The sequence below is a fragment of the Stegodyphus dumicola genome, chromosome 1 (genome assembly GCF_044657685.1).
Source record: "Stegodyphus dumicola isolate Sdum_Otavi_A_Nest chromosome 1, ASM4465768v1".
NCBI classification, from domain to species: domain Eukaryota; kingdom Metazoa; phylum Arthropoda; class Arachnida; order Araneae; family Eresidae; genus Stegodyphus; species Stegodyphus dumicola.
Window position 1 is genome coordinate 277887548 of NC_140768.1, and position 15469 is coordinate 277903016.

Below are 15469 nucleotides of genomic sequence, written 5' to 3' on the forward strand. Positions count from 1 at the left end.
TTTTACGTTTACGTCTAGACTTAAATTTTCTATAAGAATAGCGTTTTATCCTATGTACTTGGTTACGAATAAACGTGGCTTAGAAATTTCTTGTGCAGTCATTTTAAAAAACATATTGTTTTTTAAGCGTTTTATGAGTTAATCTTTCTTTTTTTCTTAAATTACTGGCTTGCGTTTTTCGAAACTGTCTACATTTAGAACACCCGTTGTAGGCGTTATACGATGTATTTTGTTTACTTGTAAGGTTCATTTTAATTTCCTAACTGTTTATTTTAAGTTAAATTACTCTTCTATACAGCCTCATTTCTTTTCCCTTCCAGAATGTAAATTTCCAACGCGCGCGATGTTCAAATTAGGTAGAATGAAGGAAGAACTTAAAGGAAAGTTTAGGAGGGTGAAATCAGAGCGTGTTCTGTCTGCTTGAAGGCCACGTTTCTAGCTTTTATTCCCCAGCGATTAAAATTGAGTATTTGTTATTCTTGCAGTTAGTCTTGTTTACGCCGACTTCAGTCAGAGTCAACTGTGATACAGTTAGGCTAGACCTAAATTTCATTGACTTTATCCATTATATTTGATTTAAAGCCAAAATTGTTAGCTTCTATAAATACGAGTTGGTGCCATCTGTTTAACTTTGTTTAGGGGGGTAAGGGTTCTTTCACACTCTTTCTCTGCGTCCGCGGTACTCACGAGGCACATAATAACTCCCTAATTGTCATTTTATAGGTCTGGTCTAGTTGTAGGTTAGCCAAGAAAATTAGGTCTCACAAGTACATAATAAAAAAAGATAATAATATATTATCGTGATTTAAAAATCTTGATAACGGTTTTAAAAATAGTTAAACGTCTATCAATTCAGATTCAAATTACTAATATTTAGAAGGTAGGAAACTATGTCAAACCTAAAAGTGAAAAGTAATCTAATAGGGTTAAACCAAAATTCTTGCATTGCCCCCTAAAAGTAAAATTTTCAGTTAGTAAAATAATCATTATGCTTTAAGTACACTCGTCAACAAAATCGGAATTCGGAACAGAGCCGACGCGGCACAGGATCGACATCTTTCGGCTGGACATGACCGAATCAGAGAATCAAAAACCGGTTTCGAGGCTATGGAAAAAAAAAAAAAAAAAAAAAAAAAGAAAGAAAGAAAAATAAGAAAGGCATTCAAAAAAAATATTTTAATAAAATCCTTTCTTTCTTGATTATGCGCCGCTGCTAATTATAAGCCTTGTCTACAGTATGTGGATGTTGATTACATGGTGTTGTCAATTTTTATGCCGTAGCAACTTTATACAATGGAGTCTTCACTTTGTGACTGAGGCCAAGAACTATTTTGATTGTGCCTAACACCGGCACCTGGCACTTGGGAAAGCCAGAAAGTAATGCCTGGATATTGTGATCAATTCATTGCGCAATAAAGTGGTATTATAGCGAATTGGTAAAATCTCGCAACACGGTGCGAGAAGGAACAACTCTCAGTGATTATATGTAGAATGACACACGTCAGTTTCCATTGTATGAATTTAACAACATGTTTGGAATGTGTCGTATTATATATATTTATTTATATTTCTTATTATTTTTGTCTTATGATTTATTTTATGCATATTATAATAGTTTTGTATTATTCTTTTGTATTGACATAATGTTATTATTACTTTTAAAAAATCCACCTGCTTTATAAAAATATCCGGCTTTGTTTGCCACTCTATTGTTAATGAAAAATAACATAAGAAGTATATTTTACGAAGATTTACGACAAGGATATTTAGCACTTTCAAACTTGTTCTTCTCTCATTATTGCCCACCAGCGGCCGAGCGGTAAAGTCGCTGAACACTGGTAGTTCGGTCCGAGGTTCGAATCCCGCGAACGGGCTGGCTGCATGGGTGTTTTCGTGGTTTTCCCCATGTGTAACGTGTATACGAGCCAGTTTCCCTTAGAAAGTCCTCCACGAAGGCATCCCTCCCCTTAGGCAGATAGCCCTAGTGTGCTTTGCCATAATTAAAATACACACCAAATGCACACCATACTTCTCTCATTATTTGGATTCAAGGTAATGAGGAAGCCGACAGGCTAGCAAAAGAAGCAGCTCACAATATCGATGCACAATGCGTAATTACCAAACTCCCGTGCTCTCACCTTAAAAAAGTGACAAGGACAGCAGCTCAGCACCAGTGGCAATGGGAATGGGACTCTATTGAACAAAGCAGGAAGACCTATGAATATTACCATAAAGTTTCGCTCGATCGTCTCGAGTCATCCCCACAAATAACGAGATTTGTGATGGGGCACGGGCCTTTCCCCTCCTATTACTATGAGAGAGGAATTGCAAATACCGAAAGTTGCGTCTGGGGAGGCATTGGTAAACCAGACCGTTACTTGACCCAATGCCCTCTAACCGCACAGTGGCATGTGCAGCTTCCGGAACAGGCAACTTCTCATAAGAGTAATCTGATCAAACAGCCAGCATTTCGCATTAAAATATGCAAGATAATGCAGAAACTGGAGGAATTGGGAACAGATTTGTGCAGTGTGGTGTAGTTCCCTGTCAATCTCTCTTCTCTCTCTCTCTTCTATCTTTTTTTTTCATTCTATTTTTATTGTATATATTATGAAACATGTATGTATTACGGCCCACTGTATATATTATGAAACATGTATGTACTATGGACAATGAAAATTATTATGAACTATGTATTATGTAACAGGCTCAATATATTATGAACTATGTAAGCAAGTATGAACTATGTAAGCAACTATGTACTATGTAAGCATGTATATGTATGAACTATGTAAGCAACTATGTACTATGTAAGCATGTATATGTATGAACTATGTAAGCAACTATGTACTATGTAAGCATGTATATGTATGAACTATGTAAGCAACTATGTACTATGTAAGCATGTATATGTATGAACTATGTAAGCAAGCATTATGAAAGATCTATGTATTATGAACTACTTGTATATAAGCATGTACTATGAACTATGTAAGCATGTATACAGGACCAATGTATGCCTTTATAGGCCCCATGAGGTGTTGCCCCGGATAGTTGCGGAACCTGGACTAGACTCGAACAGTCTAAGTAAGCCACACGGGTGTCCAGATTCTGCTCTCAACTCAAATCTCATTATTTGGAAGGATATCTTGCTATCAATATTTTCTGTTGTTTCAGTTTCATGCCTCCTATAAGACCTGTTAGAACTATTAATAATTTAGCATTGTTCTCTTGACACTGCTAATCTAATATAAATTATCCTCGAGATAATGCTATTTGTTGTATTATAAAGGAAAATAAGTGTATTTCCTAACAGTTACATTTAATGTTCCGTGGCGAACCAAACGAAGATAAGAAACATGGTATGCGCTGTTTGTGTAAGTTGCAATCTAAAAGCTGACGCCATGCAAGTCGAGCGATTAAGAGGTATGAGACGACATGACGTTCAATATACAAGTAAAAACTTCCAAAGTAATGTTTCCACTCGACATTTCAAAATTCGCCGCAGTGGTAACTCAGGGAGTTTTGCTATCATAGACCTGGATATCTCAACCGACCATGCTTTCAGCTGGATGGCACGAGCTTTTATGCCATCACCTAAGAGTATTCAGGATGCTTGATGTAATGAACCAAAAACATCAACCTTCATTCACAGTGCAAGGTACTGGCAAATATCGCCAACCAAATTGTAGTAATAGGCTTTTGCAAAAGTCCTCCATTTCCTGAAGAAATAATATGGCGCCCAAAGATAAACTGAGTGCCACGGCGAAAACGCTTGAATTTGAATAACGTACGAGTCAAACGAGCAACCCCTTCCCAAGTGGAGCGAAACCACTGCTCAGCCTGATTGACTGACGCTGATTGCATTACCGATGGTCTTGGATTTGAATTTCGGGGAAGGTATGGATGTTTTTTACTATACAGTGTCTGTGCGGCAAGGGGACATTTGGAATACATAGAGAGTCGAAAGTCCTCTTGAGAGGTTACAGGTAAGGGAAGAGAAGTGGGAAACCCTCAGAGAACCTCCGCGGATCCTTAAAATTTTGACAGAAACTTGACGATTAGCTAGGTTCAGCAATACCTCTGGTACTACAAAGATGCTGGCTTAGCCTCTATCTCTATCTGTCTGAAATCATTGTGTAACGTTTACTTTCCATAAAATTAATTCCCATGAAATTACTTACTCAGAATCCTTACCAAAAACACAGCCCTAACATATTATTATAAATTGCTGTAAATATTTGAATGCAGTTGATTACACTCTTGTTTTAGATACTGTTGTAATGTTTTGTATTGTTTTTGTTTATTGCATTTTATGTTACAATTTTATGGCTTATTTCTGTATAATTAAATTTTCGGCCATGTAATTAGTGTACACATGTTTATGTGGTTATACAGAGTTGTAGATCTTAAGATTACGAATGCACCAATAGTTGAAGTTGTGAAAATAGTTAAAGTAGAACCTTTAGCCATGTTGCAAAAATTCTCCCGACGGAGTTTGCTGACCGGCTTTTATTGCTTTTTTCTTATCACTTAGTTACTATTTGAAAGCTTTAGATAAATGCATTTTCGAAGCTCTAGGACTGAGTCTCCCCGAAAGCCAGGCAACAACATTTAGTCAGTATATGTGGTTCCGACAGTCAGCAGCCGGTCAGTTCCGTGTGACTTCCGAAAAAATACTATCCATGGGGTTAGCTGTAGTGCGTTTTTAGCGTTTACTCTGTAAGTCATATCATTAGCCTGCGATATTTCTTGCTTATTGAGAAGAATTTGCCTTATGTCCTTCTTTAATAATTCACAACTGTTATTTTTGCTGTGTGCAAATCGTAGGTCGCAACAATATTTTGTACAATATAAGATTTTTCATTATATAGGGTAACTGGAATGAAAACGAATCGTCTGAATGTCTTACTGAAATTTATGTTGACTACCAGTGGCTGAGTTTACCCACTCAGCCACTGAACAGTACTATTTTGAGCCGGGTTAAAATTTCTCAGAGAAAAAAAAAAAAAAATACTGAATGTGATTTTTCTTGGTTTTCCCCATGGGTAACCTGAATTTGGACAATTTTTTCTTAAAGCGTCCTCCACGAAGGCATCAGCCGTTTTACAGATACTTTTTGTGTACTCAATCAACCACCCAATCACTAATGGTGGAGAGTAGAAAGGTCTGCTAATTTAATTTCCATCTTGGCTAGGTATTCCAATCTTTACTAGAGGGGTAATATAAAAATATCACAAATAAATGTCTTTTTTAGAGAAAAAAGGTCTTACGGTAGTTTTTAAAAATACTTTTTACAATAGCTTAACAAAATTGTGCAGAACATTAAAGCGCGCAGGTTAAACTCCTAAACTCTAAGACTTTTCATATTTATATCTAGAAGAAAGTCTTCCAATTTGCTGCTATATATAGGCAAGTTAAATCTAAAATTTAACATGAATCCAATTTTCACGAACATTATCTGGAGAAAAAAAGCTCGTTCTTATCTTATTCAGTTTCGTTAAGTCCTGGAAATATTTCTTTTCATTCACCATCTTTTTCGCGAGTTTACGTAATTGGCATTTTGCGAAAGTCGAAGAGAGATATCAGCGCTACTTTTCTTGAAGCGTATAATCAACATTTTTGCCTAGAACAGGAACGTTGCGTTTTTACAGCTTTTCGCAAATTGCTCCCTTGGATGCATTAGAAGTACTAACTCGATTCTTGCTTCAAGTTTAAAGTGATATGTTCATGCGTTTCAGTTAAAATGAGTATCATTCTAAAATGTATATGAGAAAGTTTAATCTATCATATAAAATGATACTTTCTTTCGAACTTTAAAATGCTATTTAGTGCTCCACGTTTACTCATTTTTCAGCCCAAAAGAGCGTTAACCCTAATGGGCTATTACTCTCAAAAGGGGATTTTGCGTCCTGCACTATAAACGACGAATGATTTTTCAAATTATTGCCACAAACTGTTATCGTCGTTGCATTATTTTTTAAAAAATTAAATAATGAAGAATCTTCGTGTAACAACGACGGTACCTAGAGCCATCAAATTTTGAATAAGGTAGCCCCCCACCCGAACATGTGCCCTTGGAAGCCCGAATTTTGAATTTTACATTTCATATTTTGTAAAACTTTAACGAATTTTTGATTAACAAACTCGACGATTTCAAAGCGACTAAAGGCAAACTGTATGGGATAAAAAAAAAAAAGATTTTTATCTCCAGCGCGGGAGACTGTGTATCGGAAATTCCAAAGATATGCTCATTTTAAAATTATTTTGTGATAATTGTATGGTTGAATTGAATTGTATGGTTTAAGGGCGAAGAACATGATATTTAATAAATAAAGGTAACACACAAGACGTTAAAAAATGCAATGTAAAATCTGAAAGCTTCCAGATTTTTTATGAATTTTTTTCACTTTCGAAAATTTAAAAGTGCAGAGCTGGGCCCTTCTTGCTGAAAGCACTTGAATTTTATGTGGCGCAAATGCGAAGAACGTAATATTTAATAAATAGAGCTAACACATAAAAAGTTGATACAAAAAGACAAAGTTTTGCAAGCCATCTTACTAAGAAAACTGAACCCTGATATAGTGAGCTGAGAGAAGACTAAGAAAATTATAAAATTGTTTTTTATACTTACACTTAACGCTACATCGAGAATTCCAAACGTATTCTATGTTACTTTTAATTTTTTTTTTGTTTGTTTGTTTTTGTTTTTGTAATTTTGCTGTTAAATAGTATATGACGTAAGTGCAAAAAAAATTATGCTTAATAATTTAATAAAGCTAAAACGGCCAAAAAAAGAGTTATTAAGAGTGCGTGTATCAACAGACTGGTAGACTCCGAGCTCAGCGAGAGCGCAAAAAACCTTAACAATCAGTTTAAGGTGATCGTTAAAATCTGAACCCTTTCAGATTTTTTTAAATTGCTGTTAATCAAAAGCAAATGTTAGAGCACTTTTAAACGAAGAAGGCAATTTTCCTTAGTTTCCTCATGTATTTTATTGCTTATTTACTTCTTTAATTTTATGAATTGTACCAATTTGAGAACGTTTTGTAGGTCACGATATGATAATGTTTAACGTTTAAAGGACTTGTTAAAGAAACTAATAAAGAGCAACGAGAACAGGTTTGTGGGCATGTACTATCGAAGGTTAATTAGAAAACTTCTCTTCAGCTGCGATAATGAGAATGAGAAACAGAAACATGCACCTAGACGAGAATAAAGAACAAAAATAATCGAGATATAGTCCGACCGTCTCAAACGCAACCTTGGCTGGCGTTCTGCCAAAACACATAGACTCATCCAAAAGGTGCGTTACTACTTGCTGAGACGTGAAAGTCTTCTCTTTCCCGGAGAAGAGAGATGTTAAAAAAGTTTTAAATAACATCTGTATTAACTTTTGAAATGAACAGTGGCTTGTAAATGTTAAAAAAGTTTAAATAACATCTTTATTAACTTTTGAAATGAACAGTGGCTTGTACGCACCAACATCACATTGCCGTTTGCGATATTTAAAATAACAAACTTGAAAGTTTAAATGAAAGGTATCGTAGTCTCAGACCACACGAATTGGTATATTTAAACTAATTCAAGACTTTATTGTTGGGTATAAAGTTGGCTAGCAAAATGGCTAAAGACGATATATAAAAGGCATTCAAAATGTCTACTTAGATGCACTTTTATTTAAATTTGCATCCTGGTGAGGACTTACGGAAAAGAGAAGTTATAGTAAAATTTTAAACCATAATAACTAGTTAAATAACATAAACTACCTTACAAAATTTATGAGTATCTTTATTAATGTAAATTTCCTTTTCTTTTACACGAATTTTGTAGCTCAATAATAGTTTCTCTAATATTTCTTCTTCTTTATATACATAGAACAGCTATTGAGTGGTGATAAGGATAAGTAATACTTAGGCTTTTTTTCTCTAAGTCCAGATGTAAAGGTGTGCTAACATAAAAAGCCGTAGAATTTTAAAGCTATTAGCTCTTTTTGGGGATTGGGAGGACAGATCTAACTTAAAAGAAAAATACTAAGAAAATAATGTTGCCACTTCCGTTGAAGGATGAGACCCAGTAATTTAGAGCAGTAGTTTCATTTTTTTACTACGTAATGATGCCATTTTTCGCCATATGATATTGAAAATGACAGACGATAACGCACTAACGTAACAGAACAGGAATAAGTATACCGGATTTTGGGACTGTGCTATATGGTGATCCAAGTATTCTCTCGCGGTGCTACTGATCCAGTGCAACACATTACTAACGTTCTCTTTCTCCAAAAGGATTTTCAAACAGTTATTACTTTTGAAGAGAACATACCCTAAGGCAGGGGTATTTTTCGTGACAGTTACTGCTCGTATGTATCTTGGCCCTATTTCGAAATCTGCTTGGCAATTTTGCTGAACATATTATAAAGCTTTGGAGTGTTTATCAAGTACCTTAGAAATTCTAACGGCTTCAAAATTGGTCTACCACTGTGATGTGCTTGTCTTAATAGAAGAGGTAGTGCCTAAGTGTTCCCCCTTTCTTTGCAAATGCAATAGTCGAAAGACAAGATGTTTCTCTCATAGTAAGAGGTAAGGGAAGGGACCATGTTTAGATATACATCGATTATAATGGAAGTTGGCGAGACATCGTTTTCGTCTATTACTTCAACCGTTTCATATGTTTATCAGTCTTGAGTTCGCTCCTCCAAACAATCGGCCAAGCAACAGTTCCTATATCCCAAAAACTTCTGCAAAAATATAAATTAAAAATTTCATTTTCCAAATTTCAGTTTACGACAATTCACAAACCAGGGCAGCTCGTAAAACGGAAGTGAAATCTCTTAAGTATCTTCGCATTTATATTGATCAAAGACAAATACCTTAAAGAAATTAAACTCTGAGCACATCAAATCGGTTACAGACTTCGAAGAATACGTGAATTTATCTGGGGTGTAAATCCACGCATTACAAAAGTGCTTAATAAAACATTTGTAAGTAAAATAAATATTTCCATATTGTTCTGCATTTTGGCCTTACCCATGACGGAACGAAAACATCGGATGTGGACAAATGTGACTTCCTTGTATGGACATTATACACATTCTTCCTGCAGTTCATTTTTAAACTCATTTCCTCGAATTTCATTAGAGATACATTTCTCATTCAATTAATTCATTTTCACATCACAGAAAGGCAAAAATATATAAAAACTCTAAGCATCTTCATTAAAAATTGTTAGATAAAATACAGAAAACTGTTGAACACCAAATGCAATTAAAATAGTTAAAAAACAATTTTTACAGTTGAAATTAAAAGTTCTAATTAATCAGTTCTTCTAATCTAAGTTCTTTCAGTGGCCACAAACCTCTTTGGGGAAGTAAAGATAAAAACTTGAATGATAGGCAAACTGAGGAAATGCTCAGTCACTATTTCCCATGTCTCCTTAGCAACGGAGAGCAAACTTACTTCCACCAAAACTACGAATAACTTACGCAACATTGATCTCGCTATCTGCTCATCATCTTTGTTTCCCTTTTGCAAATTAAAAGTTGGAAATGATTTACATAATACTGATCATTTTTCTATTTCCGATAATTTTGTAATAAAAAAGAAAATGCACGTTTATAGGTGTCCATGCCAAGAGACTTTACAACTACTAAGGAAACCCTCGTATAGGTTTCTCCGGTATTCCACTTCAGTAAATCTCCTGGCCTTTAAAAACTAAGGCAAATGCACGACATGCACGATAGGAGAACGAGAGGGGTTCTTGGATGCCTTATGTGTCTTCTATCATATCCTCTACAAGCAAACACGTATGCGAAAGAGCAAAGAAAGCAACATAAATGTACAGAAACCACTCTCATTCCACTCTGGGAAAAGATGGCCAGATGCAATAGGGAAGAGTTTTGCTGTTGTTACCGCACCAGCATTTCTTCGTGTCAAACACCGCTTTGAAAAGAATTCCCATTTCTTTCAAATCTCTCAACTCAGATTCTTACAGAAGGAATTTTACTATGCTGGAGTTAAAAAAAAACCGTTGAAGACACATAAAGCTCAGGTCCGTGATTAAGACATGTTAAAGCATCTCGCCTTAAGTCATTGAAAGTGCTTCTGACATTCTTCAATATAGTGTGGAAAGAGAACATCTCCAGTGCGTCGAAAAATGCTGTTATCACCCCTATTGCTAAGCCAGGAAAGAATACAGGGAGACCTTCAAACTACCAGCCGATCACTCTTACAAACTGGGTATATAAAATGTCCGAAAAAAAGTGGAAAACAACCCACTGCCTATGTGGGGAGGAGGGAAATAAATTATCCGCATATGAGAGTGGTTTTCGGAAAGGAAGAGCAACTTTAGATAATATTCTTGTTTTTGAAACCTCCATGCAAAATGCCTTCGTAAAAAAAAAAAAAAAAAAAAAAAAAAAAAAAAAAAAAAAAAAAAAAAAAAAAAATCTGGTCTCAATATTTTTAAAGTTTACCATAGACCCTAGAGATCTGGTATTCTCTGAGACCTTTATGATACTTAGACAATAGGATGCTTTCGTGGTAACATGTCAATGTTCATATTAAGACACTCGAAGGAAGGATTAATAATGCTTTGTTAGACGTTTTCTCTCAGAAAGAAGGTGTGCCTCATAGAAGTGTCCTAACTATCATACCGTTCAGTCTAAAAATAAATTAAGATTTAGAATAGCTTACTTTCTCTGTTTTTCGTACATTATATGTTGATGAACTCCAGATAAAATGTCAAGTTGCAGACATTACATATGCGGAGCGAAAATTGCAGATTGCGATTAACAGAATCGTTAGCTGGTCTAGTCAACATGGTTTCAATTTCTCAAGTCAAAAGAACATTTGTATACACTATTGCATGAAACGAAATGCCCATTCTGATTCTGATCTGTACCTTGAAGGTTCCTTGATTCTGTATTGAATCTGAAATGAAATTTTTAAGAGTGATTATTAGATCGAAAGCTCACCTTCCTTCCCCATATACTATATTTGAGGAAGAAATGCCTTAAAATTCCAACCCTCCTCAAACTGCTTGCGAATACATCCTGGGGTGCGGATCATTGCGCTATGCTTCCTGTTTACAAAGCTCGAATTCACTATAAAGTGGACTATGGCTCCGCAATTTATGACTTGGTAAGGTCTTCTACTCTGTTGAAACTTGATCCTATTCAAGAGGTTTTTCGAATATGTTCTGATTCATTTTCGACTATGGTCATGTTCGAATATGTTTTGAAGAATTTTGAATATTTCCTGTTAAAAGACAGTGTGTTGACTATTTTAAAACATCGTTTCAGTTACGGTGCGAACATACATCTGTCAATCCATCATTATTTCAATATATTGTCGCAAACGGACCATGCAAGCAAAATCTCTTTGTGTGTTTACATGTTTGATCGCTTATTTGAAGCGCGACCATCATGTGTGGCTTTCTTCCTCAGAAGAGTCTACTCCCTGATTGATGACAGCGTGACATAAATCCCCAACCTGAAAAACATTTTGAAACTCCACCTTGAGAGAATGCGTAAATTCAGCTTCTTGATGTTTTCCATTAATCTGATAAAAAAGTGCTAACGGGGTCATTCATAAACAGTTCTTTCTTGTGCACAGGCATAGGTACAGAAGTTGCTTTCATGTTTATACATATGGTTCAAAAGCAACCATTCATGTCAGAATATACTTTGTGATTGGAAATCATGTGAAGGGAAGACGACTGCATGAGGCGGCTTGCTCATTTTTGACTTCGGAATTGACTATTGTGTATTTTGCCTTTTCCTGCATATCGGAGCTATGTAGGAAAATGTTTATAGTGTGTACTGAATGCTTGAAGTATACAGTGCTTGAAGTATACTCTAGAAGCATTCTCTGATGCCAGGAATCCTGTAGTTGTTGAAATTCTAAGACTCAGCCAGAATTTAACCACCTGGCGATACTAAATTCTTTATTGCTGAGTTCCTAGACATGTTCGTATAAAGGGAAACGAACTAGCGGATATCACAGCAAAATCTGAGATGGAATTCCCCACTAATCGTCGTTCTCTTATAACTCTTATATCATAGAGATATCAGCCGAAAAAAAATAAATAAATGAAAGCTATTATGGGACGTCCACATTAATGAAAAATTAAGGAGCGTCAAACCCAGAATGGAACTAGAAGGAACTAGAGGGCAACTAGAGGCCGGAGCGAGGAGATTCTTTTAACTCACCTAAGAATTGATCACTCTGGTGTTATACGTCCTTATCTTCATAAAGTTGATAGTGGATCTATCCTATCACTGCAGTGCTGTTCTGTCTGCCAGCGAAATGCTGAGAAGAAAACAGTAAAACGAACCCACAGTCATCGGCCACGACACTTATTCTAACAGTTCCTAGCTGGAACATCATTTTCAAACATTACACTTGTAGAGACATTAGGTGTCCACCTACTTTTAGTTAAAGCGCCACTGTACAGACTTTTCTTGAAGCAGGAGGTGTGAAAAATAAGCAATGCTTTCGCCGAGTCTCAAACCTGGACCTACCGAATGCACGTCGAGTATGTTACCGTTACACTTCAAAGGCATGCTGAAAGGAGGAAGAAAATACCTTATACACTCATCAAATACGCATGTCATCCGACTGGAGGGGAATCAGGAACTATTACGCAGGGTTATTTCATGTTGAGTGACGTCACAAATTTGTTTCTCTCTAGTAGCACCAGATGAGGTGGAGGCTATATTTGTAATACCTTCGTGAGGAAGTAGCGCACACTCTTAGCACAGTCAGCAACTTTTCATTTGCCGAACCATATATGCATACTCCTTAGCAAAAGCTAGTAAATCTAATTGTTAGTTACTAAGATTTTTAATTACCAATCCATATTACTATTTCTATTACTCTTATAAATACTTTAGATCCATACAGAATTAAAGGTTTGGTACAAACTTCCCTAGAAAATTCGTATTATTCTTTCTGTTACTTGCAGAAGATAGCAGCAGTTGTCAAGTAGCAGCAAAATTTACACTAAATCAAAATCAGATAAACGGAAATTCCCAGTGTGTCATCTTTCATAAAATAAGCTTTCAGATAGTACAAGCCACATATACTGATAATACATATCGAACAAATAACATTTAGCCAAACTTAGTGTTTAAAAATAGCGCTTAATGGAAGCCTCGGTTAACCGAAACGGCAATGGAAAGCAAGAGAGAATCAGTAATTTCTGAGAAACTACCCATCTCCAACTTTTCTAAACCAGCTTTTTGTTTCAGTGATCTTAGTAGACTATACAGGATGGTACAAATAAGTAATTATATCTTATTTAATAATATAACAAAATGAAATCTTATTTTTACCTACATGAAATCATACACTGGAAACATATTAACGGGAAATGAAAAAAAGCTGAGATTTTCTTTGTCTTGGGGTAACTGAAAATGAAAATCTTCCGTCACGATCCAAAGACGAATTCATGGGCCCCCTAGGGTAACACACTGAATTTCTTTAAAGGGCATAGTGTTTAACATAATTTTTTTTAATATTGTATTAATATCTGGGGGTTAGCATTGTATTTATTCCAAAGTGGCTTAATTGGTTGCGTATTAATTAGGTTAATTACTGTAGAGCCTATAAAATAATGAAATGAACATAATAAAAGTTTTATAAATTAACCAGTTTTGAGCGTTAAGTTAGAAATTTTTATAAAAATTTTTAAATGAAGTAAAGTTTTTTAGCATCTTATATCATGGTCAGAATTCCATTTTGCTTGGTTTTTGAAGATCGCATTATAGTATACGTCCAGCATCTCGCCTTAAGTGGCCAGCAATAAACAATACGTTGTTCAATAGTTAATTTATCTTAGTGGTTAGAAATTTCTTTCCCCAAGTATAGTTTACGCTCATATTAGCAGAATTAGTGAAGTCATCATGTTTTGAATATTACTGGTGTTTACAAATATTTATAATTCCTTTTGGGTTTCATTTTCTACCGGAAAGAAAACTTTACGAACAATCAATTCAATATTTCGCAGTACGGACCTGTGCAAAGTTTATAAAATAATTGTTCTCTTCCACTTCCGAGACCACTTTTCTCTAAATTTTATCAAAACATTTCCAGAAAACTAGATTTGAAGAAAAATTTTACCTACATGAAATCATACACTGGAAACATATTAACGGGAAATGAAAAAAAGCTGAGATTTTCTTTGTCTTGGGGTAACTGAAAATGAAAATCTTCCGTCACGATCCAAAGACGAATTCATGGGCCCCCTAGGGTAACACACTGAATTTCTTTAAAGGGCATAGTGTTTAACATAATTTTTTTTAATATTGTATTAATATCTGGGGGTTAGCATTGTATTTATTCCAAAGTGGCTTAATTGGTTGCGTATTAATTAGGTTAATTACTGTAGAGCCTATAAAATAATGAAATGAACATAATAAAAGTTTTATAAATTAACCAGTTTTGAGCGTTAAGTTAGAAATTTTTATAAAAATTTTTAAATGAAGTAAAGTTTTTTAGCATCTTATATCATGGTCAGAATTCCATTTTGCTTGGTTTTTGAAGATCGCATTATAGTATACGTCCAGCATCTCGCCTTAAGTGGCCAGCAATAAACAATACGTTGTTCAATAGTTAATTTATCTTAGTGGTTAGAAATTTCTTTCCCCAAGTATAGTTTACGCTCATATTAGCAGAATTAGTGAAGTCATCATGTTTTGAATATTACTGGTGTTTACAAATATTTATAATTCCTTTTGGGTTTCATTTTCTACCGGAAAGAAAACTTTACGAACAATCAATTCAATATTTCGCAGTACGGACCTGTGCAAAGTTTATAAAATAATTGTTCTCTTCCACTTCCGAGACCACTTTTCTCTAAATTTTATCAAAACATTTCCAGAAAACTAGATTTGAAGAAAAATTTTACCTACATGAAATCATACACTGGAAACATATTAACGGGAAATGAAAAAAAGCTGAGATTTTCTTTGTCTTGGGGTAACTGAAAATGAAAATCTTCCGTCACGATCCAAAGACGAATTCATGGGCCCCCTAGGGTAACACACTGAATTTCTTTAAAGGGCATAGTGTTTAACATAATTTTTTTTAATATTGTATTAATATCTGGGGGTTAGCATTGTATTTATTCCAAAGTGGCTTAATTGGTTGCGTATTAATTAGGTTAATTACTGTAGAGCCTATAAAATAATGAAATGAACATAATAAAAGTTTTATAAATTAACCAGTTTTGAGCGTTAAGTTAGAAATTTTTATAAAAATTTTTAAATGAAGTAAAGTTTTTTAGCATCTTATATCATGGTCAGAATTCCATTTTGCTTGGTTTTTGAAGATCGCATTATAGTATACGTCCAGCATCTCGCCTTAAGTGGCCAGCAATAAACAATACGTTGTTCAATAGTTAATTTATCTTAGTGGTTAGAAATTTCTTTCCCCAAGTATAGTTTACGCTCATATTAGCAGAATTA